Source organism: Musca vetustissima, unplaced genomic scaffold (assembly GCF_032173495.1).
Source record: "Musca vetustissima isolate MV318-11 ecotype Yass unplaced genomic scaffold, APGP_CSIRO_Mvet_v1 utg14449, whole genome shotgun sequence".
Lineage (NCBI taxonomy): Eukaryota > Metazoa > Arthropoda > Insecta > Diptera > Muscidae > Musca > Musca vetustissima.
Window position 1 is genome coordinate 254,218 of NW_026883145.1, and position 15,959 is coordinate 270,176.

Sequence of the window (15,959 nt, forward strand, 5' to 3'; positions counted from 1 at the left end):
GGTTGCTGCTGATACTGCCGCCGATCTTGCAGTTAGTTTGGAGCCTGAGCGCCATCTCGTTTAATGCCTTTAAGGCGTGACGATGGTATTTTATAATGTGATTTGATCAAAGGATACCGCCACATTTTATCTTGGCCGCCACCGATGAGTCAAACGCTTTTTTAGTTGTTCTTTGGTACACCCAAGACGCCCTGTTCTTTTATTTTTTTGGCGAAATACCTACCATTCGAAGTAAATTGAAAGGAACTACTTTTTCGTCGTTGCTGCATTTCATTTTGTGTGCTTAACATTCTATAACTTTAGAATTGGTTATGGTGCACTCAACGGCAAAAATCGCAGAGAGAATAACTGCGAATACAAGTCAACTAGCAATTATTTGCTGTGTAATGACGTACGAATAAGTGTTAATAAATTTAAGGGTCATATATTTAATAGTATTGTATTAATAATGGAATTCCAAAGGTACGCAAGCCGACAACAATGTAATCAATGGTATGTCCCTTAGATATAAATGTGCACAGTCAATACACAAGTCAATACAAAAGGGAAGGCGATAAGGGAAAAACTTCGAGGAAGTATATGTCTGTGCTTCAGATACATAGAACCAAATGGTGGAGGATGTATCCTAACCTATGAACCCCATGATTGCGATGTGTGAATATTGAATATAATCGTTCAGACATTTATAAATTTTATCAAAATCACTTGGGTCCCAACCCGTTATTTCGATGGGCATATATATTTGATAGTACCAAATACTTGATGAAGAAAAAATGAGTTCATATGAATAACAAAATAATTCGAATTTTGATATATGTATGTTATGGCTTATCATGCATCGGAGCTCATCATAAGTCATTCCATATAGGGGTTTCTTAGTTTCTCTCCGACGACTGGATTTTTGAGCACCCTTAAGTATGATACACAATTTTAAAAATAAATTCATTAAATTGAGTTGCACAAAATTTCAAAAATATCAATCGTCACCATTTTTATCCTTCTCACAAAGGCAAATAAAATAATTATTACTTCATTACAGTCAATAATGAAGAGCCATCTAATATCAGAAATTCTTCCAAGGTCCAGGAGATAATGAATGCAATAAATTCATCATTTTTAGCATAATAAAATTCAAATTTGTCACGCCTTTTGTCAAAGGTACAAAACTCTAAATCACGACCATTGTCTGCTGCCACAGCACCAACCACTAAAGAACACTTCAGCTGTTTGTGCAACAAAGGCATAGAACATGCCACAAACATTTAACCACCATCTTCACAGCCGAAGAGGGCCAAATACAAAAACAAATTAATTTTTGTGATTTCACTCCCTCCCCTTCACACTCGGTCAAACATTGTTTCGACTGTTCCATCTAATGGAAATAGTTGTCAGCAAAAGGCCATCATCACAACATCCACATCAACATCACACCAGACACTAAAAACTGTAATTTTTCATTGTCACCCGGAAAGAAACAATGAAATCTCGACAATAAAAATCTCAACCCTCGGGAAGGTACTATTATCCAAAAACAGCAGCAACAACAAGGCGAGCAGAATATACAGACAAATATCACCGACAGAAACAGGAATACATGTCAGGCTATATGTTTTGGTTGTCAAAGTAATAAACTCATAATCATTTCACACTTTTGTTGACTTTATGAAGTGGTGATGAAGACCGTCTTCCCCTCGAGTGATAAATGTGCATTGTTTTCAGAGAGCCAAGGCAGAATTTAATGATTGAGAGAGCATCTGCTCTCAAACAATCTAATTTTCATTATTAGCATTTGTTAATGAAAGTCAGTTAGGAATCTACCTTTTGCAAATTCATGCCATTCATTTGTAATTAGAAGAGCTTAGAAGTAAATTATAAGAGATTTGTTCTGGTCCTTCAGTCAACAATTTCCGATTCTTTTTGTAGGGTTGAGGGTTGAATGTAACGTATGTAAGCCTCATTGGAAAAAATGTGTCTCATCCATAATAATGGTTTTATACGAAATTATTTCAAAATCAGTAAGGAAAGTCGGACGGTGCAGACTTTATGATACCCTTATCCACTTTGGATACATATAATGTACAATATCCTTTAGATAGAAGATAAATAGATATTTGAACTAAGTTAAAACAACCCATACACATACCAATCTGATATTTATGAAAAATTGAATGTCAATCGTCGAGCAAAATATGTATAAGATGTATATATAAATGGACAAACCTTAGTTATTTGGTACATCATTTTGATTTAATCGGAGGAAAATGTATATGAAAGCTATATATAAACCTGAAACTATTCAATCCAATACGCTATGCAATATTTCATTTAAAGCGAACAGACATAAGCTCCTCCATTTGCATAAAATCGGGAAAAAATATATGAGGGAACTATATCTACATCTGAAACTATTTCAACAACAAAATATCGTGCAAATAGAACAGGATCTATGGCGCACTATAATTAAATCTGAATCGATTTCAAACTTAACCAAAGCATTCTAGACTAAATTCCATAGTCGCTGCTAAATTTCGTAAATATAGAACAAACATAGACTCCTCGGTGCGCCATTTACATAAAATCGGATGAAAATATATATTGGAGTTTTATCTAAATCGGAACCTATTTCAGCAAAACTTCACGGATATCAACCTGGAGTAACTTCAATGCGGTAAGCAGAATTTTGTCTTAATTGGAAAACATTGGAAAACATAAAATCGGACGAAATTATATAGGAGCTACATCAAAATCTGAACTGATTTCGACAAAACTTGCCACATATCAAACTAGACCAAATTCACTACTCTGTGCAAAATTTTGTTTCAATCGGACCAATATTGGGAGTTTGGTGCACCATTTACATAAAATCGTACGAAACTCTATATGAGAGCTACATCTAAATCTGGACCGATTTTCTCCAATTTCAATAGGGTTCGTCCTCGGGCCAAGTAAGTGACGTGTGCCACATTTCATCCAAATCCGTCCATAAATGCGACCTGCACTTTGTTCACAAAAATACATGGACGGACGGACATGCATAAATCGACGCAGAAAGTGATTATATGCATATTCTCAAAATGAACCACGGGTCTATCTCGATTCCTTTTGGCTGTTACAAACATATGCACAAAGACGTAATACCCTGTGCCACAGTGTGGTGAAGAATATAACAATTCGATAGACCAAATCTGACCAAAATATTGCAAGAGCACCTCTTACATATATCCCATATTAATTTAGGGCTTATAAGAGGATATAGGATTTAGTGTCCATTGTTCGGTATATATTTCTTTGGCGCATAGCATAAAAATTATTCACCGATTTTTGACCTCCTCATTGCGAAGGTTCGACTCGGCCTGAAATCAACGAATTTTTCGCTTATTTATTTTATAGGTATTCATTACATCCCAAAGACAAAATTAATGTTTGTACCCATTAGCTTTAAAACACAACCAAATTGAAAAACTTACATTATTTTTACCCCATATAAAATTACTCTCTCACTCTCTATAAAATTTCATGGTATTGTAAGCGTTAATCGACGGATAATATTATTTGTTTCGGACACTTGTAATTGTTTTTTTTAACTGCCACCCAAATAAAACTGAAAGGATGCTCTCCTGTTTTAATAAACAAGGGTTGTTTTAAAGGACTTCCTAATGGATTTAACTTTTGGAAAGTTAATATATGGTTATGACCCCCTTCAAAGGATGAAAGGACACATTTTTTGGTGTTTGTAAAAGTTATGGGGTAGACAGCTTAAAGCACCTGCTATGGCATAACGAATAATGGGCGTGTTTATGGAAACAATTGAAACTCGTGAAGCGAATTGCATGAAGTTTAGAATCATTAAAAATTGTGAATTGTTCTGAAGCGTTTATATACTCATAAACATTTAAAAACAACAAACGAGCTTCGTTAATATAATATAATTTAAGAAATGCGATACATGTTTTGAGCCAGCAAAACATACAGACTACTTCAAAACGTTTAAAAAATATATTCTAAAATAAAAATTGTGAAGCTTTAGTATATCAATTCTGTTTTTTATACCCTTCACCACACTGTGGTACAGGGTATTATGTCTTTGTGCATATGTTTGTAACAGGCAAAAATAATCGAGATAGACCCATGGTTCCTTTTGAGAATATGCATAGAATCACTTTCTGAGTCGATTTACGCATGTCCGTCTGTCCGTCCGTCCGTCCGTCCGTCCGTCCGTCTGTCCATGTTAAATTGTAAACAAAGTACAGGTCGCATTTATGATCCGAATTGGATGAAATTTGGCATAGGTCACTTATTTGGCCCAAGGACGAACCCTATTGAAATTGGGAAAAATCGGTTCAGATTTAGATATAGCTCCCATATATATATTTAACCGATTTAATGTAAACAGTCCCTATATAACTTTCGATTTGCACGAAATTTAGTACAGCCTAATCATTTAGGTCTAGAATGATGTCTGCCAAGTTTCGTGAAAATCGGTCCAGATTTAGATATAGCTCCCATATATAGTTTCGTCCGATTTCATGTAAATGGTGCCCCAAAGTCCCTATATATCTTTTGATTTGCACGAAATTTGGCATAACGTACTGAATTAAGCCTAGAGTGATGTCTGCCAAGTTTCGTGAAAATCGGTCCAGATTTAGATATAGCTCCCATATATAGTTTCGTCCGATTTCATGTAAATGGTGCCCCAAAGTCTCTATATATGTTTCGATTTGCACGAAATTTGGCATAACGTACTGAATTGAGTCTAGAATGGTGTCTGCCCAGTTTCAAGAAAATCGGTCCAGATTTAGATATAGCTCCCATATATAGTTTCGTCCGATTTCATGTAAATGGTGCCCCAAAGTCCCTATATATCCTTCGATTTGCACGAAATTTGGCATAACGTACTTAATTGGGCCTAGAATGATGTCTGCCAAGTTTCATGAAAATCGGTCCCGATTTAGATATAGCTCACATATATAGTTTCGTCCGATTTAATGTAAATGGGGCCCCAAAGTCCCTATATATCTTTCGATTAGCACGAAATTTGGTACAGCCTAATCATTTAGGTCTAGAATGATGTCTGCCAAGCTCCGTGAAAATCGGTCAAGATTTAGATATAGCTACCATATATAGTTTCGTCCGATTTCATGTAAATTGTGACCAAAATCCATATATATCTTTCGATTTGCACGAAATTTGGCATAACGTACTGAATTGAGCCTAGAGTTATGTCTGCCAAGTTTCGTGAAAATCAGTCCAGATTTAGATATAGCTCCCATATATAGTTTCGTCCGATTTCATGTAAATTGTGCACCAACATCCATATATATCTTTCGATTTGCCCGAAATTTTGCACAACGTACTGAATTGAGCCTAGAGTGATGTCTGCCAAGTTTCGATAAAATCGGTCCATATTTCTATATAGCTCCCACATATAGTTTCGTCCGATTTCATGTAAATGGTTCACCAAAGTCGCTATATATCTTTCGATTTGCACGAAATTTGGCATAACGTACTGAATTGAGCCTAGAGTGATGTCTGCCTTGTTTCGTGAAAATCGGTCCAGATTTAGATATAGCTCCATTTTATTATAGATTGATTTTATGTAATTGACGCACCAAGGAACCAATAGGAACAAAACGTTCTAAAGTTAGTATAACCTAACCTGTAACAAGTTTGTTTGAAATCGCTTAATATGTGGATATAGCTTACATATATTTTTTCGCCCGATATCAAGCAAATTGGGCATCATACTCCTCATGTTAGTCAGATTGACATCAAATTTTGCACAACGTACAAAATTGAGCATAGAATTACGTAGTTGCGTTTTCTAGAAGTACAGACATAGTCAACCGGATGACCTATTTATATTTGTTTGAAGTCGATTTACACACTTTATGGACAAATCTAGGTAGATTCACATTTAGATAAATATCACATATTTTATTTCATCCAATTTCATGTTAATAGTCCTGTTTAATGTACCCATAGTGGTGAAGGGTATCCTAGAGTCGGCCCCGTCCGACTTTACTACTTTCCTTACTGGTTTTTTTTAATTTACCTTCCGCTAATGATTCGTCGTTTACCAGGTATTTCCAAACCAATCTAGTTTCCTTAATTCCATCGGCAATTAACATCTGACGGTGGAAGTTTTCACAACATTAAAACTTTTGTTTCTTTTGATATGTTCGAGTATCGAATAAACAGCGAGTAATTATCAATAAAATAACATCAGACATTCGACAGAGGGATTTCACAACGTCCACAAAAACAAAAAAACATTAAAGCCAATGAATATACAAAACTTTATGTGTCTGTCTGTCAGTCTGTCCATGTTCAGGTCAACATACAAAGATGAAGAAAAACAGAAACAATTTAACAATAAATACCACAACAATAAAAACAAAACACAAATTCGAATTTCAGGTCCATATATTGACAACTGACTGACAGCTGACCGCACTACCGATTCATTGAGAAAGGAAAGTTGGACATTAGTATATAATGGGGAAATGGGCTATTAACAAAGCGAGAAAAGCTCAATCGTGATAAGAAAAAAAACTTCAGATGATAATTATTTTTTTTATTTGTAATATTAACAATAAGCTGCGGTTTGTGGTCAACCATAATTTATCAATAACCAAGTTAGAGAACAGTAGGCAAATATATACTTACAAAAAGACAACATTAACCCATTCAATTTTTAGTGTTGGTATTTCAGTCAAATTTACTTTGCTAATTACCCCCGTATTGTTGTACAAAAAAAAAACAATTACATTGTTGTAATTATTATTATCGACATCAAAGAAACAACAATTGACCGAATTTGTCCGCACCGAACTGTAGTCGAGCTGCCGTGGCACCAAAAATATAACCAAATTTATAACATTTAATTACTTTTTGGCAGTAATTTATAAGAACAAACATTTGAATAATTAATTTAGGTGTGGCTGGCTGTTGTGTCCACATCCACACACACACTCGGCCGCCTTTTGTCTATTGTATATTATCCGCTAATAAAGTCATGTCGGCGTACATACATACATACATACATATGTAGTAGATATGTTCTATGTATATAACTTTGTCGTGCACAGCAATTTATCTCCGTCATCACTACCGCTGGACATATCTCTAATGAGCTTTGACGGAGCACAAAATGTATGTAGTATGTTATGTTTTACATTCATGTACATAATTAGATTTTGTAGTTGGAAGGTATGGCGGATTTTGCTTTCAAAATGTGAATTTGTTCATTATTATTTGTGTTGAATTATAATAGAGTAATGGAATTTTGTTTATCACCCTGTGCGGCACTAAAATCGTAACGTAATAAACAGTACGTTTTTTTGGAAAACCCACCCCAAGTCTAAAAATTTAAAACCTGGTTTAAACAAAAACCTTAGCTTGGGGATTTGTGCCCATTTACATAAAGTCAGATGAACATACATATATGTTAGAGCTACATCTGAATCTGAACCGATTTTAACGAAACATCGTAAAGATCATTCTAGACTCAATTTGTGATGTGCACAATTTCTTGTAAATCGAAAGAAATACAGGGGCATTGGTGTTCATTCCCTTTAAGTCGGACGAAAATATATATGGGAGCTATATCTAAATTTGTATCGATTTCAACGAAATTTACGCACATCATTATAGACTTAATACGTGTGTAGTATTCCAAATTTCGTCTTCATCGGACAAACATTGCCCGAATCCTGGGCAATATTTCGTGATATTTGCACCCACTTGCCGGATAAGAGGTGAACAACATCTCTTCCATACACTGACACACTGAATATTAGTAATATTCAGCACAGCCCTTCTAATTACTTGACCAAATTCCCTTCACCGCGGGTTGTGTTGTGATGTTCGACTTATAATTGTGGCCTATAGATAAGTTTTCGGCCCACTTCTTCCCAATATTATAATCTGATCATCGTCGAAAATTGTAGGTGTTGTTCTTGATCATAACTGGGACCTCACGAAAAATTTCAAAGCTATATATTACCGTCCTCTACTGTAGTAATGCGTTAATAAAATAATATCTGATTTTGTAATTTTTCACACAAAAGTCAGGGTTCATTTGAGCCGCTAAATATTGACCGATCATCGTCAAAACAAGCATGCTTACCCTTTGGCCCAATCCCCTTCTTCATGTTACTGTAGCAACCAGAAAATCCGACAAAAATTAAGTATTTGGTCCATTTCAATCCCCTAAATATTAACCCATCTTTACCAAAAACATTAGAGGTCTTCATTGGCAAGAATACATCCTACATGCAAAATTTTGTCCACAACTATGGCCTGCATCTTGTTTAAAAATTATAATGGACAGACAGATGGACGGACGCACATATCTAGATCGACTCAGCTATTCGACATATGACTTAAAGGTGGGTATATGTCCAATATTTCGAGGCGTTACAATCTCTTGGGGCTGCACAAATCTATAATACCCTGACAGCATAGTTGTGTAGGGTATAAATATGGAATTTTGGGTGGTGTCATTAAATGGTCGATCAAACAGCATTGGAATTGTAGTATACATACAATTTTAACATCAATAATTCGAGCTCTATCGTGATTCAGTATTTCAAAGTGTTTCAAACGGAAGGTTAGTTTTAATATACACTCCTCCCTATGGACATTTATTATAATATTCAGAATTATCTCATATGATACTTTTATTTAATACATTTTTTGTTTGAGTTGTCAAAACTGACTAATACAAAAAAATATTGACTAATAATAAACACCAACCCGTTTAAAAAATAACAAATACATTTTGTCATGTTTACAATTATAATTAAAGCGTCGCCGCCACCGTCACCGTCGTTTACCTTGCAAATATACAAAATATAATCAGCTTTAAATGTGACATTGTTTATTTTAGATAATTCGCTCATTCGGCATCTTTCAAAAAGTAGCATTTGACCACTGCTAATGAACACAACAAACATTGCGGTATTTTTCTAACAGAAACCCGGTGTTTAGTCTTTCAACTCTTTTTTAGAAATCAACCGCTGCGTAACAATGTTAACAATTAATAAACCAAAGAATAGTGTGGCAACTCTTTGCTTGCCTTCCCTGTCAAATAGAGATCTCCAAATGTACAAATTATGATGGACCGATGAAAGGCGAATAAAGACAAACACTAATAAATATTTGTAAGAAGCAATCAATCGATAAAGTATCCAAATATAAACATCAATTCATCCATGTGCAACAATAGACAACGCGTTGGTTAGACGTGCATGCAAGGGGATACAATAGGGTGTTTCCATAAAAAATACACATTCTAAGTATTCTGAATATGTCGGTGGAATGTTTACGGTGTGGAAACTAAAATTGTCGGGGACACCCCAATAAAGCTCCATCCTACCCACATGCCATTGTTGAATGGATAGATCTATGCATAAATATAAAATATCATAATACTAGACAGTCACATATGTGGATATGTGTGTGTGTAGTACATGTGCTACTGAATAAATACTAATATTTATTTTACAATAGAATATTGAGGTTTTTGATGGCTGGCTGCTGCTACTTTGGTGGTGATTTTGACCTGGCCTATGGGTATTTAAATATCGCTTGTGATCAAACGAGCGGCACGTTTGATCATCTTTTATCGTACGGCGGAAAGTGTTATAATCAACTCTTTTTTCTTCTCCTTCTTCTTTGTTGAGGAGGTGATTGTGTGTGTGTGTGGTTTAGGTGTCGTCCATCGGTTGGTGGCCGGTGGCGGTGTTGATGTGGTTGGTGGTGGTATTTGAAGTCTCAAACAAATTAAAAAAGATTTAAACATTTCAATTTTCTCAAAAGAAATCTTAAATAAATGTTACTTTAATTAGCAGTTTGGAGTATCGAATGCTGCAGTGCTATGTGTGGGCTGGATTAATGAACAGCAAATGGTGTATGGACTTGGTGGATGAATGGATTGATAGATGGATGCTTAGATAGATAGATGGACTGAAAGATCGAATGAGGTTTAGTTTATTTGGAGTTTCATTATGTGTATTAATACATTAAGCCATTAACTAAGACTGCCTAGAGGCAGATGGACATAGTTATATGGCAACGACTTAATAATTCTAATGATGATGATAAGACAGACAGTCATTAAAACTAGAAATGTTAGTTCTATCTAAAGAAATCTTTTTAAATCGTGCCGAACTGTATTGAAGCGTGAAGGAATATTTATTCCAATCTTTTTTTTATAAAGGTTACATAGATCCAGAGATTCCATTTTTTGGACATAATTAGATCAGAGGGTTTATGAAATAAACAAATATCACATATAAACAAGTAAAAATTAAAAATTTAATAGGGTGAATTGAAAATGGTGTTCAATTTTATTTTCAAAAAAAAAAAAAAAAAAAAGAATAATAATATTGAATTAATTAAAATGTTTTGTGAACACGTTTTGTAGAACTGTGGTCACTGATTACAAATGTCAAATCAGATTTTGAAAATTAAATGAAATGAAACGAAAATTGAAAATGAAAAAAATTGATAATTGTTGGTCAGAGTATGTCCTGCATTATCCTTTAGAGAACCCACACATCCTAACAATGTTATTTACTTTATGCGGTCCAAAATATTTATTTATAAAATAAAGAAATATTTTGTTGATATAAAAATATTTCAAAATGGCATAAAATTTTCAACGTTATTGGGAAAAATTGGCATTGGCCCTATTTATGGCTCATTTAAGGATTCATTTTCCAGTCAAAGAGAGTGTAATTTGTTATTTCCGTTTCTTAGATTATAAAATCATCACAGAAAATATACATTACACATCCAAAGATCTTCCAAATATGGAATTAGCTCCAATGAAAATTGATATTTAATTTTTATTTATTTGGCTTTATAACGTTTTTACTGTTGATTTCATATCTAAGCATGATTTTCAATCAATACATCGAAGATCAATAACAAAATAATGGGCAAAAATGTATTTCATTCATAATATTTTTTTCGCAATCAACAGCACAGCATGACTTTCATAATATGGGTGGTCCAAAATTCCGTAAGAAGATTACTCTGGTGGAGACCGTAAATATTGGCAAATATTTCACATAAAACAATTTAACAGTTATAAAGTGTTTCTATTGTTTATTAAACAAACAAATATATCGAAAGAAAACAATAGTATTTGAAATGTGTGCGAATATCAAAAGAGTAACACCAAAAAAATAAATATCATTTAATCGTATTTGAAAATGTATTGGGATCCAAAAACAGAAAAAAAATAAATTATTGTTTTCATGTTCATGCCTTTGTCAGTATTTAAAAGACAAATGATTTCTACATAAACAAAATTCCATAAACATATTGATTTTTATATAGACCGGGAACAATTTTGTGTGATCCAAATGAAGCGTTTGAAAGGTCAAAAAATCTCATACACTTATTGGATCATTTCACTATAATTCTGTACCGGCGCCCGAATGTCTCTAAACATTTCTTCAGATTTTTGTAAACAAATTTCGAGTAATGTAGAGCAAAACAAACAAACATACACACATTTCAAGTGGCTGTGGCTTCAAACATTTCTCCAGCACATTTCGTTAACCAAGTCAAAAGAGTTTAGAACAAACATTTGAAGTATCTACGGTAAGAAAGTAAATGTTTGAACAAAGGTCAACGGTAGAATTTCCCAGTGCGTTTCGGGCAGCACCGCTCAGCGTTGCTTATCATCAGAGTGCATTATGGGTCATTCGGAGTTGTTGTTGTCGCTGTAGGTTTTTAATTGAAGAAACATAAAATTAACAGCCTTGGTTGCTACTGCTGTGTAACATCGATTGGTTTGGTGGTGGTTGTTGGTTTTGTTGCCGCCGTTATTGGTAGCAGTGGCATTAACAAAGTTCCGATTTTACGACGTTCTTTCTATTGTTAGGCCGCACAATACTGATAAGGGCTAATCACACAAATATTTGTGAACATCTTTCGAACTGACCGCGAAACAAACGCATTGATGATGCAACATCAAAGTCCCGTTTGCCGCCAATAAACAATTTGGATTTGTCGTTAGCGCTTCTGTTTTCGATATTGATCGATGATGCACAGTGGGTTAAACTGAATAAAATATGTGTATCTTCACCATGAAGTGGAGTGAATATTGACTATGTCGTTTGAACACTTTTAAATGTTATTCGGAGACCCCATAAAGTATATACATATCGCTCATTTACTGCAAGATAGGCATATGAGCGATATATTCATGATCATAATAAAGGCATATATCGATTTAGCCATAAACGCCTGTCTTTGATATCCATAGAGATCGTAATGTTTCAAAAAACGTTTGAAATTTCAAACATTTGTGCATGTTAGCAATTCAAAGACGGATATATCGGTCCAAGTATGGGCTAAAGTCCAATGTAACGGTAGTCGCATTGTGTGCCGGGTCTGGAAAGTAGCTTTCCGAGTTATTGCCAGTAAAAGCATTTTCCAACGGAAGAAGCGGCAATATACCTTTTCGGTTATTATTGGGTAAAAACTTCTTCGCCTACGACTTCTGTCATAGCCTTCATATAAAGTACCATCCCAATATTCAGTAAGTTGAAATTGCTATAAGTAGGTTTCAGATAATAAAATGCCATTTTGCATAACATTTTCAATATTGATCAACGTTTTGCATATCACCCCTTTTTGGTATGTTAAAGGTCGGAGACGAATTTATTTTCTTAGAGGTTAAAGACTCTTCGAACAAAATTAGATATTTTCTAAATTTTTCGAACTTCAGTACTCACTCGATAATTCCGCATGAAAATAATTTATTTATTTGTAAGCCCACTGTGCACACCTATATTGCCTATCAAAACCAATATACATTTTTTACGGATGTGTTAGACAAAAAGGTTTTCATGTTCTTAATTTTCTCTAAAGATATTCGGCCGCTGCCTAGTCTGTCGGAATTGCGTGGGAAACTCTTCTAGGAATTTGTCTTTCTTTGGGGGAAAAGTGTTAATTATCAAATGCACACAAAATGTTGTTGATGTTGTAAGGATTTTATCCTGTTGTCGAAGTTTGATTTGTATTCGACTATTTTCCCGCGGCTTCCCCTCTGACTGCGTAGCCAAACACACTTTACACCTGTGCCATGGTTTAAAATGGAAATTTATTGGGTGATGTCAGTGGGCACAGTCAGTGTCGGCATTCCCAACTGATGTTGGCGTTGATAGCTGCCGTTGCCGTTTCACTTTTAATAGATATAAATGATGATTGGATTGTGCGTGCGTGAGTGTGTGTGATTGTGAGTAGAGAGCGACCGAGCTAGTGAAACGGTGGAGGAGACCCAACCAAACCCATTTACATCCTTTTGATTGCTCCCCTATAACGCATGTTCCGTTGCGGCTTCATCGTGTGTGGTTCGCTTCTCATGCTGATAAATTTGAATTTAAATTAGATTTTGATTAATCCAACAACTAGGGCGGCAGCAGCAGCGGCATCATCATCAACAACAGTGGAAAGGTGAAAGAAAACCCACACAAAGTGCCTTCAATTTTCTCCACAGCTTTTGTTATTTACGGCGCTCGGATAGAGTTAAATGTCGATGCAGCAACGGTAGTTATTAAAAAGCCGACAACATAGAAATCGATAAAGTGTTAGACTAAATGAATACCTTTCAAAGAATAAATTTATGTATGTATTTCGTGTGGTACAGGTGGATCACACAAAATAATTTGAGTAAAGGTGTTGATCCAAGATTAAAGGGAGTGAAAAGGAAAAGGGTTATTACTGCTGAAAGAATTTCAAGAAATGTTTGGCAAGTCAGTCAGCTGTATAATTAACAATAGGTTAAACTCTTTTATATATTTAAATATTAATATTGAGATTATTGTGGTGCACATGCCTAATGGTTATGTATAGATTATGCAGGTGAACCGGATAACCAAGACCGGTGAATAGGATGTGTCACTACCCTCCAAATGTTTTTGTTAAATTATTTAATTAAATAACTTCCATTGATAATAAAAATTCTGTTAATATATTTGATATACTACCGAGAAGTTTGAATATTAAAAGCTGAAAGATTCTGAAGAATTTGTTAATAAGTGTAGTACGATATTTTATAAACGATATCTTATATATACCACAATTTATATAATTGTGTGGGCAAACATGCGTGGTATAATTATTTTGTAGTAATTATAAAAAAAAATCTCATGATATTACAAAACTGAATAATTAAAAAATCGAGAAGAATCGGCCGAATTTGTTAAAAAAAAATAAGGTAGAATTTTATTCCTGCAACACTCTAAATTATTTTTTACAAATTCCTATTAAAATCACTGTGATTTTTTGTTAATATTTTTGAAGGTGCGTAATATCGAATAAAATATTGTATAAATGCTTCATTTGTATATATGCTTAATAATGTGTACAAATGCTTAATTTAAGCAGAAATAATACCAAAATAATACTAAATTTGGAAATTTTGTATATTTTAAAATACTAAAGAGGAAAAAAACGAATGTTAGTAATGTTTGTGAAAAGATGATTGAAAATAGTTATGTATATAATTTGTAAAAAAAATGCATCAATCAGAACCAAATGCGGCAAAGAAATTGATGTCCTAACAAAACAGATGATACATACATCAATGATGCCGAACATATCCCTACCGCTAAGGACATTTAGAGAACTGGTATTTTACAAGGACTGTCTATTTGACCATTTCTAAAAAACGTGGATTTGAATACACAAATATTTAAGGAAAATTTTTAAGCATCCAGAAACAAATTTAATACAAATTTTTACATGGGGAAAAATCAAGGTGCCAACACAATCTACACTGTTATAATAATAATTTAAGGTACTACTCTTATCTGATCACCCATTTAATTGATATACTAAAGATCAGGATTTTTTTCTAGTTTGGAAAAGCAGTAGAGGATACAAAACGTCGCTTCTTGGGATTCCATTAGATGATGAAGGACAATGCATTTCATATCTACCCAACAGCAAAAAGGAAAATTGGAATAAAAAGGGTAAATATAGCTGTTAAGTTTATTATTCTTAATTTAAATGAAATATGTTTTTTTGTATTTAATAAAATATTTTTTCATTATATCAATAAAGAATTTCATTTAAAACAACTACAAATTACACATTAATGTGCTTACTTTTGTTGAATGTTGTTGAAAATCGCAGCGAAAAATTTGTAAAATTGTATACACTTTCTGCCCAAAATCTTACAACAAAGCTGCTGAAAATTACTACTTTTTTGTGCGGCCAATCATTGATATTGTCAACAAAAATAATTTAGAGTGAAGATATAAACGTTTTTTCTCGAATGTTTTATGATATTTCAGCTATGTATAAACTTTTGTATGAATTAGGAAAAATAAATAAAAAGATAATTTATATATTTTTTAATTTTATTTCTGACTTTATATATACGATTACAAAATAGTTTTAAGAATGCGCCATTGCTTTATAACATAGCAAACATTGACTTATTCTTATTCCGTTAGGATATTTGTTTTCAAATGATCCATTATAAGGAGAACATAGGGCCACCGAAAAATCACAAAGAAAGAAAGTATATATTAGAAGTGATATCTACTCTACTGAAGAATAACTCTTATATTTGATATTTTTATACAATGAGAGAATATTAATTGTCCATTAAATTGTACAAATACTTTGCTTGCAGTAATTTGATATTTTGAGTTCTCATTAGGTAGTAAATCAAACAATAAACCAATAATTATGAATATTGGTACAATTCTTTAATTATTCCCTCATATCGTTATATTTCGGTATTTCAGGGGATTTTATTAAAGGGTTTTCAACCAGAATGGTTGTAATGTTATATTTTGAAGTCATTGGGTACAAAATTCTTTACCAAAAAGTATATAATATATATATAATATATTGCTACCCCAATTATTCGGTATTTTGGTAAGGTTTTTAAACCGAGTCAATATCAATATCTTTGATATAGCCCC